This window comes from Pleurodeles waltl, chromosome 3_1 (genome assembly GCF_031143425.1).
Source record: "Pleurodeles waltl isolate 20211129_DDA chromosome 3_1, aPleWal1.hap1.20221129, whole genome shotgun sequence".
NCBI classification, from domain to species: domain Eukaryota; kingdom Metazoa; phylum Chordata; class Amphibia; order Caudata; family Salamandridae; genus Pleurodeles; species Pleurodeles waltl.
The window spans coordinates 60,110,929-60,127,525 of NC_090440.1; positions in this window are offsets into that span (position 1 = coordinate 60,110,929).

The window sequence follows — 16,597 nt, forward strand, 5'->3', positions numbered from 1 at the left end:
AACAAAAGAGGGAAAATGGGAAAGGGAGATGGGGCTAAGAAAATATGATGAAAGATGTGTGAAATGACGCAACCCAACTTTACTTCTGTCCATTTTATTATTTTAAATGGCCCTTCACTGGCAGCTTGCATGTGCTTGTAGGTCAGAGTGTGAATGTGTGAGAGAGAATCTGTGTATGTCTGAGCATTTGTGTCTATGTGTGAGCGTGTGTGTGTGTGAGAGTGTGTGATTGAGAATCACTGACAGGTAGAATGAGTGAGATTGGTTGTCTATATAAGATTCAGAGTCTGTGAGGTGTGAGTGACTGCAGGAGAGTTGGTGAGTGATAATGCAAGAGCAAGAATGAATGTGAGGGTGTGTGATTTAGCATGAGTGTGAGTGAGAATGAATATTACTGTGAGTGAGAATGAGTGAGTCAGAATAAAAGCGAGTGCGTATGAGTGAATCAGTAGGAATACGTCAAAGTGAATGCACATACCTGTAAGAGAATAATTTTAATGAATAGTGTGTCTTTCCTATTTAGAGTATTTCCCTGCTTGAATTACATAGGACAGTCAATCGATCACAAAATTAATATATAGAATTAGTCAAATTCATTGATTAGATGTTGCACTTTTAGTTTATATTATTATGTTCCTACAATGTGATAATCAAATTCAGGTGAACACATTTGCAGTATTTTTTTCTAATGCTGATTGCTTATTTTTGTATTACGTTTTTCTTAAGTACTAAGGGCCTTATTTATGAAAAGTTAGTGCCAACTTTGCGTAAATTTTGTACGTTTGCACCGCTTTTGCGTCCAAAAATGGCTAGAAGGAGGGGTAAACTTTTCATAAATCAGGCCCTAAGAGTTCTTTGAGAGTGAAAAGTGATGGGCCTGATTAAGAACTCGGCAGACTGTTTACTCTGTCTCAATGGTGATGGATATCCCATGCACCGAAATCTAAATTCCGTTATGTGCTATGGGATTTAGATTTTGGCGGATGGGATATCTGTCACCGTTGTGAGAGAGAAACCCAGTCACTGAGTTCCAAATCAGGCCTTATATGTCTTTTTTACTGTTGGTATTTGAAAGGATCACAATATTGTTGAACGAAGATATTTAAAGGGACCTCAGGCCACTTTCTGGTAATTGTTTTAGCTAAGAGTTTCTAACAACAATTGTATTATATTATACTGGCTGAGCACTGAGAGTAAGGGCAGAGAGGAAGCTTCACACCAAGCCAACACTGGAACAGTCCACATAGAATCATATCTCTTGTCCCAATTTAAGGTTACAGGGATAGGAGGCATTTGGCTTTTGCTCAGTGACTTATCAGTGAAACTGGCCTTGTGAGAGGATTGCATTGAACATAAGAGCTATTGGTTAAACAAGCATGCAGGAGTGTACCATCTCTGAAACTCAAAATAGGTTTTCTTTTCTGCTATGCTATAATTAGATCAGTGCTTACAAGGGACAGCATGATGATAGGACTGTTATAGTCATATTGCTGAACCATGTTAGAGTGGTTCCTCCTGTGAACATTCTTTGATGAACGTTGTTGCTCCTGTTTTATTTGTCTCTATTGTGGTTACAATTCATATCGTATGCACTAGACATGGATTCCGCTTTTGAATAAATATTTAAAATTCATCCATTTTGTTTAACTGTTTTTAAGTGCATACATATTTAATGGAAGAGGGTTTTGGATTCCACTAGCTAATGTCATGGAATTGATCTTTACCTGGAACAAATCTTGCTCAAATTTTGCTTGGTGGGATCTTGAATGGTTACAAGATATTCTGTTTCTTTGAGTTGGCCTGACACATTCACTATGTCCTTGGTGCCAAGGTTGGGGGAGGTCTAGAAACCTCTACGTGATTTTAGAAAACATCTATAAAATGTATCAGTGCAAGAGAGTGGTAATGAGTGAATCAGAATGAATAAGTGAGTGTGCATGAGTGAGAATGAGTGTGAGTGATTAATTGTTAGTGAGCAAGACTGGGAATGCAGTATTATGATTCCATGTCTGTGATTGGCCCAAGCATACTGAAAGAAATACTTGTCTTAGAGAAACACCCATGGTAAAATACTAATAGTGTTACCCTGAAAGCAGCTCTTTTTATGACAGGCATCTGTGACAAAATACTGGTACTGGCATACTGGAGGTAATTCTTTGCATAATGGGACCCATGGTAAAATACTGGTGCTGGCATACTTGAGATAATTTGTGCATATGGGAAAAATACTGGTGTTGGTTTACTTGAGAAAAATATTGGCATGGGAGCACCCATGGCAAACTACTGGCACTACCACATTAGCAGCAATATCTGGCATAAGGGAGGGGAGCCTGGCATAGGGGGAGTATAAGCTTGACATAATGCTTGTTCTAACTTGCTAGAGATAATATTTGTCATACGGCTCACCCATGTTATATGAATTGCAATAACAGCTAAATTTTAGCACTGGCACATTGCACCATTTGGCAAATAGGGGGATCTTAGGCATATGGGAGAGTGAGGACCCATGACAAAATTCTGACCCTGGCTCAATGGAGGAAGTGTATGACATATGGGGGGTCCGGAGCACACACTGAAAAAAATGGGGTAAATTGGCTTTGCACTCCATGAAAGGACCAGAATAATTAATGTGTGCCTCTCTCATAGCATTTGTCTTTTTTGCTAATTTTCATGAAAGATGTACTTTTAAATGTGCCATGTGACCACATGAAACAAATATATATCCATATCAATCATGCAGTTTTTACGGAACTTCAGTGATGTCTGCTATTGTGATGTTATCAGGGTTAAGGACATGTGACATCACCTCCTGGGAAGATTCAGGGTCAAGGTCATATGATGTCACTTCCTCTGGTGTCATGCATATTTTCTTTTACAAAACCTCTGATTTTTTTAAAGACCATATAAACCATTCCTAATGACTTATTTATTGGCACCTTGTAGATAGTGCTCAATGCCTGCTCTAAAGGCAAGGTGGGACCAAACAGGTGTCCAGACAAACATCTTGACAAAGGACTTCACTGACTGCCCGCCACATGATCCATTAAAGAGTGGGCTGTGCCCTTGGCCTTGTCTTTCATTGATCATTAATCACTGTCTTTTTGCAACAAGAAGTGAACCAAGATCTGATATCATGACAACCAGTTTCAGACCTGTGATTTCTGACATTCCAGTCTACTGTGGCCTAATCCTAATTTGTATATAGAGAACCACTCAAAGCATTGACAAGGTCACTCTTAGAATCGTATGTTATCTTTATTTTAATAGCTTATAAATATGCAGAAACAAAGATTAAGAGCGATACATATAACAGAAAAAGTAGAATGGGGCAATGTTTTAGTTAAGCCCTGGTAGTCATGTGAATGCTGGGATTTCCACACTTTACAAAGAAGTGTGATGGGACAGATATACTAATGTTTCATGCAATGCACCAACCAAATTCACTCCCTGTGCAAAGGGGTTAACACAGCAAAGCACCATTCGCAGCTTGCGGGGGGGTATGAGGGCGTGGTGCATGGAGCTGGGAGGGGGGAAATGACAAAAAAATAATAACAATAATTTAAGAAAACTTACCTTGTTTGCCTCGCCGCCCAGCTCCGCTGACCTTACTGCAGGCACAGGCTCCCAGCCAGCCCTGTGGCCAATCCTAACGCTGTTTTCATGCTGCTGCCAGCATGAAAGCAGCATTAGCATTGGCAAGAGCACCCTGCTTTGGCACTCCAAGGCAGAGTAGGAGCCTCTTATTGCGCTCTCCAACCTGGCAACACAGTGCCGGGTTGGAGACAGCTAGTGTACATGTGGGTTTGGCCGGCCCAAGACGGCCTGACAGACAGACATGCCCACTGAGGAGGAGTGATATGCACTACCCCTTCATCCCTGTCATTGTTTGTGGCCCCGCTCCTTTTACAATAAAACCATAATAAACATAGTATATTATAGTTTTATTGTACAGCACCATACCTACTAAATATGGGGTGCACCTGCTATCATGCCTCATGCTGGCACACTAAAATGCTGCTTTACATAACGCACAATTTATCAGAGGTCAATTTGCACTGTCTATTTTTCTCTGTGTTTGACCATCCACAAGAGAGGGTAATGTTACAGAATGTAATTAGTTATTAATATGGTGGCCTGAACAGGATTACCACATTGTGGAAGTAGACAGGAACTTCACATCCCCCTTTGAGCTTCACTCACCATCAAAAGTTCTCCATCCATCCAGAGAAAGGACGTCATCCTACATAAATATCAGTTCATTTCTGAATAGAAAGAACGACCTGCCTTTGGAAAATTCACAGAAAATTGCATGTCACAATGATAAATCTGTCAATTTGTAAAACTGCTTATTGTCATGGTTCTGATAGTGACAATGGAATGGGAAAACCCTTATCGTTGCAGAGCTCATCTGCAGGGGATGCAAAGCACCTGCTTTTCATTTGCATACTTCAGGGGACATGCTGGCTTCATTTGATAATGATATAGCTTTGCTCTCCCAACTGGATATGGCTCAGAGAGGGAAAAACAATCCCTTGACAAACATAATTGGTTTTCTGCACCCTAATTTATTACGGGATAAATATTTGAAAAACTGATTTTTGTGATATTATTCCGAACTCTGTTTACTGCTTGGATAAATGCAATTGCATGCATCTCCACCACATACGATAATATTTAATATAATATGTCCTTAATTGAAGCCCATAATTTGAATCTGGCTAAACAATCAGTTTTGCAGGTGTGCCTTTGTGCATGCTCTTTTTCTTTCCTGGACTAGAAAAAGAATAGTAAAAACGGCCTACAATCAAAAACAACAACTAAAACTGACTATGTCACTAATATTAAGTCCAAAGATTATAGTACGGGCTTCTACTGAACTATCACTCAATATTAGTTCGTATTTACAGCCGAAGTGTGGACCCCAAAGTCAATGTTATTTATTTTGAGTTTGCTTTTGAATAGCGATCAATACGCTTTTTCAGCTGCTTTCAGAGCCCTCCTGAAGGGAGTTAGGGTAAAAGCATAAAGGTACAACAAGCAAAACACAAGTAAATAAGAAAGAACGACTCTATAGGCTTCCCAGAAGACGTAATCTTCCACATGCTTACCAGAAGAGGTAAATTACCCAGCCAAATGAATGGGCCAAAAAAGTAGAATGGCCTTCTTGCAAAATGTTTGTATTCCATTGTCTGTCTGTTCTTGGCAGCCAACCAAAGGCATCTATTTGATTAGAGCGGTAATAGCACTTTGTATTTTAGATAAAGGACATTATTATAATGTTAGGTGTGGGGTTAGCCAAGTATTTGTGATTTTCCTAAAATTATATGTAAAGTATACTTACAGATAGGAATTTCAGACAGCTCTCATCATCCATTGGTCTGCTACAGTATCATTCATATTTTCCTCCTGCCGACTACATCACGGGCAAAGGGTCAGCTAAATTTTGCCATTGGCTAACTTCCCTGTGAGTGACAGCATTCTGCCCTTTCACTAAGAGCACATCGACACACAAAGTAGTTCCTTTCAGAGCCAAGGACATCTATTACAATGTATGCTTTCTGAGACCAAAAACATATTTCTCTTTCAAGATAGATGATGGCCTACCAGCTTTCCCAGGAATAAAGTTTTGCACAAACCATGACAGAATATGCATTGTGACAGCCTAAAACGTAGGCAGCAGTGCCAGATGTATTGGCTTTGCCAATACTTGTTTTATTTTGAGCGAAGAATTTTCTCGGACCTGTATATTATTTTCAAGAAACTCATAGGATCATCAACAACAGCAACACGATAGAAGATATTAAGAATGAGAAGTTTGCATTAACCTTCTGAATTGATCCAAATGGGTATTGACAAAGGGTGTAAATAAGAAGGGTGGGTGAATAGTAGCCTGGAGGTGTTAGTTTCATAGTGTAATTTTTTCTACTAGACACATGAGACAAATGTGTACTGGGGCTGGTGTGGGCAAATCCCTTCTGTTCTCCAGAACTTTTATATTCTGATGAATTTATAAAGCTCCCTGACACAAAAAGATTTCTAATGTTAAGATCAAAGGAGAATGCAATAACATCAAAGTAAAATTGTTGGGAAAGAGTTGTTTTTGCTGTTTCCTAAATATAAAAATAGAGGACTGAGTGTGAAGCCACAAGTAAAGACAACCTGGAAGCCTAGCCCTTCTTGGAAAAACCTTTATCAGCAGAGGAAACTCTACAAAAAACAGGTATATGAAGAAGTGATTGATGTCCTGACCTTAAGGAATGAGAGGAAAGACACTGAAGGAACTTAAAGGCCTGATAAAGCAAAAAGCCAGAGTAGACCTCTTTTGACAGATAGTCTATCTACCATATTACAAATTCTACAGGATATAATGAACATGTAATGAGGTGGATGGTTGTGACAGAGCAACCTATCAACCAAACTCTGATTCAGGCCCTTAAAGTTAATGTGTGTTTATCGAGTTTGTAAAAATGAAGATGGCACAAAGGAACTGACATAAGTTCTCAATTTTGCAGCCTGTGAGCAGCCCCATGGCTGCATTTTTATTTAGCTGCTAGCAGTGAGGAGATGATAGAAAGTAAACATAGTTAACATAATCTAAACTACATTGGATATTGGCATAGAGCATTGGTGTGAAACTGTGAATCCAGAACAGGCAGATTATGACAAGGAATTTTTATGTGGAAAACACAAGTGCTACTTACTGTGTCCATCTGAGATTTCAAGGTAAGAGTTTCAGGGAGGGGAGCGGTGAGAACAGTAAGAAATTAAAGGAGCTATTGGAGGGGAAGAGAATATGCATGTGAGCATCTAATGTCCCCTTAAGGTCTCCCCATAGGACCATATGTACATAGGCCTGAAGATATGTACATAGCATTAAGGTTCATATGAGTACTTACGTACAGTAAACTTATACTTACCCATACACATGCACCTTCACAATATGTTTGTATGCAATATTTGGATCACAGTACATTTGTCATACAACATTCTCCTAGCAATATTCTGGTAGAAAACTTTATTACTTTGTATTGCATTAATTGAACAATCATATCATGTGTTTCAAAAATCCGGAACTGGACCGGAACCACTTTATTAATAGAGATACAGTGTCTGGGTTAAAAGGGAGCCTACATTGCTTTGCCCAAGTCAGCAGGCCACAATGCGGATCCTCTAATCCTTAGAGGAAAACGATAATCTTCTTCAAGTTGAGTGTCAGAGTACGTTCCGGCATACAAAAAGCAATATACAGCATGAAGGTCTGAAACTCAGATATGATATTCTCCAGATTGCCATCCAAATTGATAGGAATTTCAGCTGCAGGCTAAGTGAAAGACAATGAAACTAAGGAACTGATGAGGACAGTGAGAGTGGTGACTTAGGAGGCGAATAGAGATGGGCTACAAGACAATTCTGAAGGAACAACTTAAGTTACACTGTAGAAAATATAGTCAAAAGCAGAGCCAAATGGTAGAAAGGCAGCAGCTTGATAGGTCCTTAATAAAGGCTTGGATCCATATTGAAATACACATCGAAGTATACCCACACCTAGACTGGCTATTAAGAGCTTAAATGGTTATGGTTGGATGTTTCAACTCTGCGTGGGCGAAGACCTTTTTACTTCTTTCCTTGAGAAAGTCTACCTTGTATCGACACTGTGGGGCTTGCTAAACCTTTCCTTTTTTATTTTTGCATGTGCTTGCAATGGTTAACATTGTCCTAGCTGTTCTCCTTTTCTACATTCTGATAGAGTTCATTGTGTGAAATATGATGCTAAAATCTTGTAATGCCCTGATACGGTAGTGTCTGTGGCCATCAGTTGAGACGTTTAGTTCAGTGGTAGATATTTGTAACCTTATATATATACAGGGAACCAGGATTTAAATGAATGAAGAGGAGGAGAGGATCACATGAAATTGGTCTCAGTGTGGCTTGGATGACTGACTGTAGACCTCATGACTGCACTGGATTTTGTCCTGTAGCCTTCTTGATATTTTGGCTGCAATGATAGTCTATGGCTGCTAAAATTCTATATCTATTTTAACAATCTAGTAACTTTCTGATGACCCTTGCTTACATCCTAGGTAGGCAATAATGTATCCCACTTGCAGATGATTGTGCCAGGAAGGCACCTGAAAAATAATGCCCTTCTGCCTGAGGATGCAACCCCTACACTGTAACACATCCCTAAAGAACTAAACCTCTTCTAAAATACAGTTATCCCCTGTTACTTCCTAGGGTTCACTGTCAGGTCATATTTTTACAATCACCTATTTCCTCTTGGAAGATATTTTATTGTCAGACCGTTTTTATAGAGTATCCCTCCTCATTCTTCTACTTTTCTTTACTCACTGAAAAATCTGTGTTAGAGCAAAACTATGGTTGTTTATTCTGTAGATAAAATACAATTTAATAAACAAAAACAAACTCACTAAAAATCAATAGGGGGATATTATGATTACAATGGAGAAGCAATAAATCAAAACCATAACTCCACTATCAACTCCAGGGCACTGCTCATGATCTCACACATGATGTCACAATGACATCACAATTGTCATCATCGAAGCCATCATATATTTCATTGCTGTTGACATTGTTGACATCAATAGAGGAGCTCCATGCTATACACCCCAGAATTCACTAGACTCAACCTTTCACCTTACTCTGAAGGCTGCTGCACCAACTGGCTGTACAGGACTCGAGTTGTGTGAGAAAGGTTATTGAATCCAGAGCACACCACAGTGGATGCCATTGAACTCTGTGCACAGGTTTGTCCTCTCGCTCATAACTGCTACCCTGGTGAAAGGGGTAAAGCTTCCAACTTAATTTCTTCTTCCTTGTTTATTCCTTTTTTTGATCATTCAATTGTATTGCCATGACTCTCACTCCTCTCGTTTTCAGTAGCTTTGTTTTTTAGATATGGATGATAAATGATGAGAAGTTGTGGATGCCTAATGATGGTTTCATGTTCATTTAAGGTTACAATTCAGGGTTCATATTATGAAACCAAGAAAAAGTCCCTACTTGTTGGTATCCAGAGGTCAGTCTGACCTTCTCCTCACTGGTGACCTTTGAAAGTCATCCACAGTACTGCAGTGACACCACGTTTGGCTGCAACCATACACCATCGCCAGAGTGGGGATTTTTGTCTTTCAGTCTTCAAGCTTAATTATTAAATAACCCCTGCTATTGGTCGTATGGATATTTATTCATTGACCAGGAGAATTCTGAAGAAGAAACTTTTACATTAATTACCATGAACAGTGAAGTCCATTTTGGGCTTCCTGATAATCAATAAAAGGGCTGGTTCAAGTTAAAGGGTTTTAGCAACAAATTCATTCAAGTAGATTTATTTAGTAAGTTAATATTTGGTCATCATCATTACAGATTCAAATAATACATTAGTCAATATTTCAAAACAAGATACAATACCAAGTTAATGAGTATTACAAATAAAATAAGGAAACTACAGCAACTGTGTTCCATAAAGGAATTCCATAATCTAGATTAATCAAGTTTAGGCATAAGAATAGAAAATTCTTCAATAGGCAAAGTAAGGTGCCAGTTCAGAAACCCAAACAAAGAGGTCTGATTAGAGAATAAAAATGCATAGGCATGTAGCCATCACACTTAAGCAGTAGATAATTTTCAAATCTAGAAAGTATTCTCAGCTCTAAATCAGCAGCCATCTCTAAATGAGAAATGGAAGGGCTGAAAAGGGTCTCTCCTAAGAGACAAATCCTATTCTAAAATAGAATCACACACTAATATACATCTACTGAAACATAATTGTAACAATTGATACCTTCATTGTAACTGATGTCCAATCAGTGATCAGCAAACTGGGAGCAGGTGAACTCCTTAGTTTCTTGCTTCTTCACAATAGGCTACAGAAGCATGTCCTTGAAATGTTACATTGTCCACATGTTGCAGTTCAGACAGTTTTCCCACAAGTCACATTTCCTCCCGGTGGGAATCTCACTATCAGTTGTCTAATACATTACAAATGCCTATTTGTACCTGTTTGTAGAAAAACCTTGAGTCCATGACTGGAGTTTTGGCATCACACACACAATTTTCCACTGTCAACATCCACTACAGCGCTCTGGAAAAATGTGCAAAAAAAAAGAAGCATCAGAGGAAGGTTGTCAAAAGTTAAAGCTGTGACCATGCCACCAACATATTGATTTCTCACTGTTTATAATGAATGATCTAAAGCCTCCTTATGCAACCTTGTGGCTCTCTTGTGCACTCCCATTTTTATTGTTTTCATTATTATTTTTCATTTTCTGTCCCACGCTCACTGCCCATAAGTGCAACCTTTAACACATGTTGGTGTTTTAAACTAGATAACAGTAGCAAGTACATTATATAATTCTGAATACAGCATAACATTCAATTTACTGGTAAAGATTAAAACATATATGCCCAAGATTGGCTAATTGCACATTATATATTCAAAGCACACTCTGTGTGGAAGTGTTTAAAAATATCTTTTAAACTCTAAATAGCTTGTAGATGGAGAGTGGATACTTAATGGAAATACTTTATTCATATCATGATTTGATACATTAAGATTCTGCATGTATAATGAAAAATACTTTAAAATGTGTCTGTTTTCAACTCACTTCGTTTATTGTTCCCTTGTAGCTTCATCCCCCGTATGGCAGCACATGCAGGAGAGACAAGGTTGTGCCTAGCGATGAGAGAAACTCAAGTAATTCAGTGTAGCGTAATCACAAGGAAGTACCCGAAAATTCCACAAGATTATGCTTGAATTTCACAAGAAGAGTAATTCTGCAGTTAGCACTATTTCTTAGTGCAAAAACTCCCCCTCACATTTGATAGCGCGTCCAGTCTTTATAAATTACTTGTGCTTGGACACGCCGGAGGTCGGTGAACCTTTTAGCCGAGTTCAAATATAGTCGGATCTCTCAAATCAATAATCAATAGCCATTATAATCAATACCCACTACTTAATTCATAGATCAAATGACACATTAGGACTCAATAACAATCGGTATTTTGACGCACCATGACCTTTCAGTCATGAATAACCACACCAGTTTATTTGAAGTTAATGAATTTATTTCCCTATATTAACAAAGCTAGCATGATAGAAGTGAGTCTCAAAATCAAATGGTACATATACGAACATTATTATCTGTCCATAGCGGCGGAAGAAACGTAATCTACGCAAAATCTGGATTATAATGCACTCGGTTATAGCAATATAAATCACTATTATAAGCAACTGAATTTGACTAATTGCATACATCGGTCAGCATAACAAGATTTCAATTTAGCATGGTGCATCAAGTGAATACCTCAACTAACCTCTAATTAGCATTGGCATGTGGGGCTTCATGCAAAAACGAATTTAGTTAACACAAATTTAGAAAACTCCTAGCTTGGGTCCTATCAAAATAAGCAGTTGGTACCTAGGAAGGAAAACACAATGCATAATACAATTATCCTTTCATATTTACCAAATACAATCAGCATTCAAGAAAAGTCTTCGTCCTTTCAGGTATCGGTTCGATCAGCATGGGGCAGATTTCAGAGGGGCAAAGTTAAGGGCAAGTTTCCTTGCGGCAGCAAGGAGAATGGGGCAAAGGTTACTGCATGGGAAAGACGGGGCAAAATTAAAGTTAAAGTCTCTAGGGTGAGAATTCTTAAAGTCTCTTTCTCTGCGACAGAGAAAAGGCATCAGAGGGTCGTTCAAAATGGCTTCTTGAATCAGGCTTCAAAATGGCATCAAAGAAAATGGCTGACTTCTCTTTGTCCGGTGGGTTTAAGTAAGAAACATTCCAAATTCTTCAGGGTCTTCCATTGGAGGGTTCATAAGGTGGCTTCCTTTTGACCAATGAATAGTGTCTTTCTCCTAGTACTCATTTATGCATAACACGTCATTGGAGCCTTAGAACACAAGTTGCAACAAAGTTTGCCAATTATTTCGGTATCAGTGCTTTTATTGTCCGCACCTGCAGAAACCGACCTTGCTTCAAAAGGGATGAAACTAGCCTAGCACAAAACCTTGAGATAAGTGTATTAGTCATCTCTACTGGAAAAATACAGCCTTAAAGTAAAAATAATGTCTTTGTTAATACAAGTGAAAACCACGCAGTTAAATTTGAGACCAGGCAACTAGGCCAAAGCCTCTGCTAAATTTAAGCTAAGCATATAACAGTTTCAACAAGAAAACCATAGAATATATTTGCAATTATTACGGATTACTACATTTTCAATTCTTCATGATTAATTAAGCTCGTTTATAATAATGGCGAACTACCCCGTGGGCACAATTTCCCACGTACATAATTTTTCTTTGCTAAAATCACACTACCTTATACGATTTTGATTACATGATATATGAATATTTGTTAGTCCTTCTTTTTCTGCGTCATCACATTCAAAATGGACACGAGGATGCACTTTGAGCTAAGAAATACCGCTAAGTGCAACAGAATGCAAATAGGATGCACAAGAGGCCACTTGCACTTGCAAATGTGCTCTTGTGGTAGGATTTCCCCCAACTTGCTACCAATATTTAGTGCTAATAAACAGCGTTAAATGCTGCAGAACACAAACAGCGAGCACGAGCGACCACTCATGCTTGCAAAGTGTGCTCTGTCATTAGGATTTTTCCCTCAAATAATAATTAGGCAAGGAGGAGTATTCACATACTTAATGGTAATTCCGTATCAAAGAGTGACACAGGATTACTCCACAGTATTTGAAAATACTGTTCAAGCATTTAACACAAATGTAAGGCTACCACGCTAAGTTCTTCATGCAGAATAGATCTTAGAATATGTGACTTTGGTACATAAATGTACACTGTAGGCTGGATCCTATGAAGTAATCTCGGGAAGATCCATTGAAAGGCACAGGGCTGTAGCACATAAAGGGAGTTATTTACTAAGGTTTTAAGCATGGCACAAAGAGTTGCAAAGCAGCGTCGAGCGACGTGAAGCATTGCGTTGACCTATTTACCTCTCTAAAAGCCTGCCGGTGCAGTGCAAAATGGTTCCATGCGACACAAGTGTCTGATAAACCTTAGTACATACATCCAGTAGTGAGCACTGAAGAGCTTATTTACAACAAGGGGCTGAATCACATCAAATAAATACTAAGGGGCATATTTAGAAGCCCCCTAAGCCACCCTAGCATCATTTTCCTATGGTAAGGAGGCATTAAGATGGCCCCCACTGTGCACCATATTTACAAAGTGAAGCAATGCACGCATTGCGCCACTTTGTAACCCCTTGCGCCACATTATACCTGCACCAGGTATAATGTATGCAAGGGGGTGGGGGTTCCCACGCAGGGAGGCCCAAAAAATGGTGCAGTGAAATTTACAAGATTTAACTGTGCCATTTTTTCCTTAATTTTTTAACACCTACTCAGAGCAGGCATTGAAGTGATGCTCCCATAATAACCTATGGGCCTCTCTGGGTTTTGCTGGACTAGCACCATAATTTATGTCGCTAATCCAGCAAAGTGACACAATAGCGTAATGAGTTATGACACTATTGTGCTAATGTGCACCATGGTGTGCTGTATAGTAGATACAGCACTGCCATGGTGACGTTAGAGGGTGCAGGGCGATGCAAGAAAAATAGAGAATCAGAGCTGATGCACCACATTCTTGTAAACATACCCCTAAGGGCTGTGTAGAACAAAGTGAGCACGGCAAGTGCTGATTTAAGACATGGTCTCTGCCACTATTTTAGGATAACTGATGGTGTTAACTGGGCAGTTATAGTCATAAGTGGTTGATTGTCACAGGAACTTTAGAGGTATGTGCTGCCTTTGGCTGGAAATGTAGAAACACTTATTGATATATCTAAATTTTATAAAACAACAAAACACAAGAACATACATAAATCAACATGTTAACACAATGTAAACATAACAGGGGACAACAAAACAGTCAACAAAAGGCAGCACAACACCTACACTATGACACAACCGCATCAGACTACAGTAATGCCATACAAAAACCACAGAACATATCACTATCATAGCAAAATGTCAACAAATATGTACATTCTTGACACACATTATCACCTCTAGAAACCTGATTTCAATATAAAATAACTGTTAGCACGAAGCTATGTCTTACTTATCACCAAGAACATGCATTAGTCCAGTCAAAAATGTGTGGTTATCTGGCCCATGACCCTGGAGAAGGTTTTAGGCTACCAAGGGACCTAAACATTTTTAGAGTTGGAGTGGTAGTATGTTTCCATAATTGACAGTTGTGAATGTATTAAGAAGACACTGCATTACACAAGAATGACACAACAAAAACACTTGATAAGACAGTGCATCAACTACTTAAAATAACTGACAAAGCAACAAAGCTATAGTAAAATAATAAAAAAGAAATTCAACCCAAAATTATTAACCAACACATTTACAAATTATCAAAAAAAAATAGAACACAATAGGAAATAGCATTAAAAAATGGCAATGCAAAAGCGCAGCACAGCAGCAAATCTATATAAAATAATAATACAAAAACAAAACACTACCACACAATCACAATTAAACATAGCAACCGTTAGGCAGCAGAAACAGCAAAATAGCTACCCAACACAAAATGTAACACAACCAAATGGAACATTCAATCTATCACAACAATAAAGAACAACACAAAACAAATCGCAACAAAACAGCATAATGGAAAAACCCAACAAAGCAACATACCAACACAACCTTATTCAATTCAAATGTATATTCTGCTTACTGTTGTGTTAGCACATTGGTGTGCTGTTGTGTACTGGTACCATGTTGTGTATGTTTTATAGTTGTTTTGCTACGCTGTGTTATAGTGCTGTTATTTTCTGTTAAAGGTTTGTTGTGTTACTATGTTCCCTTGGTATGGTGTAGTTGTGTTGGAGCTGTGTTGTATTGCTGTTATTTTACTGCAGTGTTGTCTTATTGCACCGCAGTGAGGTGAAATGTTTCTCTGACATTGTGTTTATTAGTTGGGGTGGGATGATGTCCACCACAAGTAATGAAGTTATTATCTTGTTAGGGCTAGCCAAGTTTTAGTAATTAAAACCTGAGTTCAACCCATGGCAGCTGAGGCTCAGAGCACACAGGCTTAACTTAGAGAAAATGTGTAAAAGCATTTAACGGTGCTAAAACACTTAAAAAATTGAAAATACAACTCAATAAAAAAGAGAATGTTGTAATTAGAAAAATGACGCTGAGGGCCTGATTACAAGTTGCTCACAATGTTTCGGCCCACACTTAAACTCCTGTTTACACATGTGCTAAAATTATGAATGTAATTAAAGCATCCAATAATTACAGGATGCATTAAATTTCCCAACATTAGTTACATTTCGGCAGGCCAAACCTGCTGAAATTTATCAAGGTAAAACATGTGTTACTTATTGTATCATGCAGCTTTAGGTGTGTTAAATACCAAAATCCACATGTTATTTCACAGAACCTCGTGACAAGTGTTGTTTATTGCAACCGATAAATAACATGATCCGTCTTATTGTTATTTATTTAGGGGGTAAATAACCCCTTAACTCATATTTAGGGTCGTTAACTACAAAAATCCACTGGGAGGAACCAGAAATATACATTGCTAAAGTCTTAAGTGGAGAAAGTGTCAAGAAAAAGTAATAAACCAATGATCACAGTAGACCAGGACCAAGGTGCAATTGTAAGTCAACTGTGATGGAGCACGTTTGGATACACCAAGTGGCTTGGTCCCAGTGGACATCTGGAAGTCAAAATGTTTTAGAATTTTTGAAATCTCACTGGTCTGGAGGAAAATGTTTCAAAAGTTTTCAAACTTTCTTCGGGTGCCAAAATAACTTTACACTCCCAACGACAGCATGATGGGCACTTAGAGATTCATAGAAGTACCTGCCCATCCTTTGGGGCTTTGGGGCCACACCCCTTTCCTTTTGCCCCTCTGGAAGAGTGTTTTTTCAGGCTAAGCAAAGGTCAGCCTGACAGACGCTCCTCATTTTCAGGTCAGGCAGCCAGGATCCAGGCATGCGCTATTTGTGAAGGCCCATGGCTGCATGATGTGAACTTTGCTGGGCTGAGGAGGTCACATCTATGTGGGCATGACATCCTCAGCTAAGCAAAGGTCTTCAAGGCCCTCCTCCTCAGTGATGAGGGATAGTGTCATCCATTGACTCTGACCTAGCCGCTTCAGTTTTAAGCCTTGAAGCACCCAGGGCCGAGTGTCAATCAGTGACATATCGTCACAGAGTGGGGGGTCAGCAGTCTCACTGACTCCATCCCACTCTGTGACGAGGTTGGGGCTGCTGCCTTCCCTCACTGACTGAATTAAAGTTAGCCAATGACGGACCTATGGTCAGCCAATGAGTAAAGGCAGCAGTCTCAACCCTCGTGGGACCTCTGACGCTCATGACTCCCGTCTTCCCTTACTGGCTGACCTAAGGTCAACTAATGAAGGAAGGCAGCAGCCCTAACCCTCCTGGGACCTCCAAGGCTGAGTTGTAGGCAATTGTGTTTTTTTTTTAGTTAATGTTTAGTGCATTTGTGTGTGTATGTCTGAATATTTCGAAATGAGTGTTGTGAATGGATGTGTGTG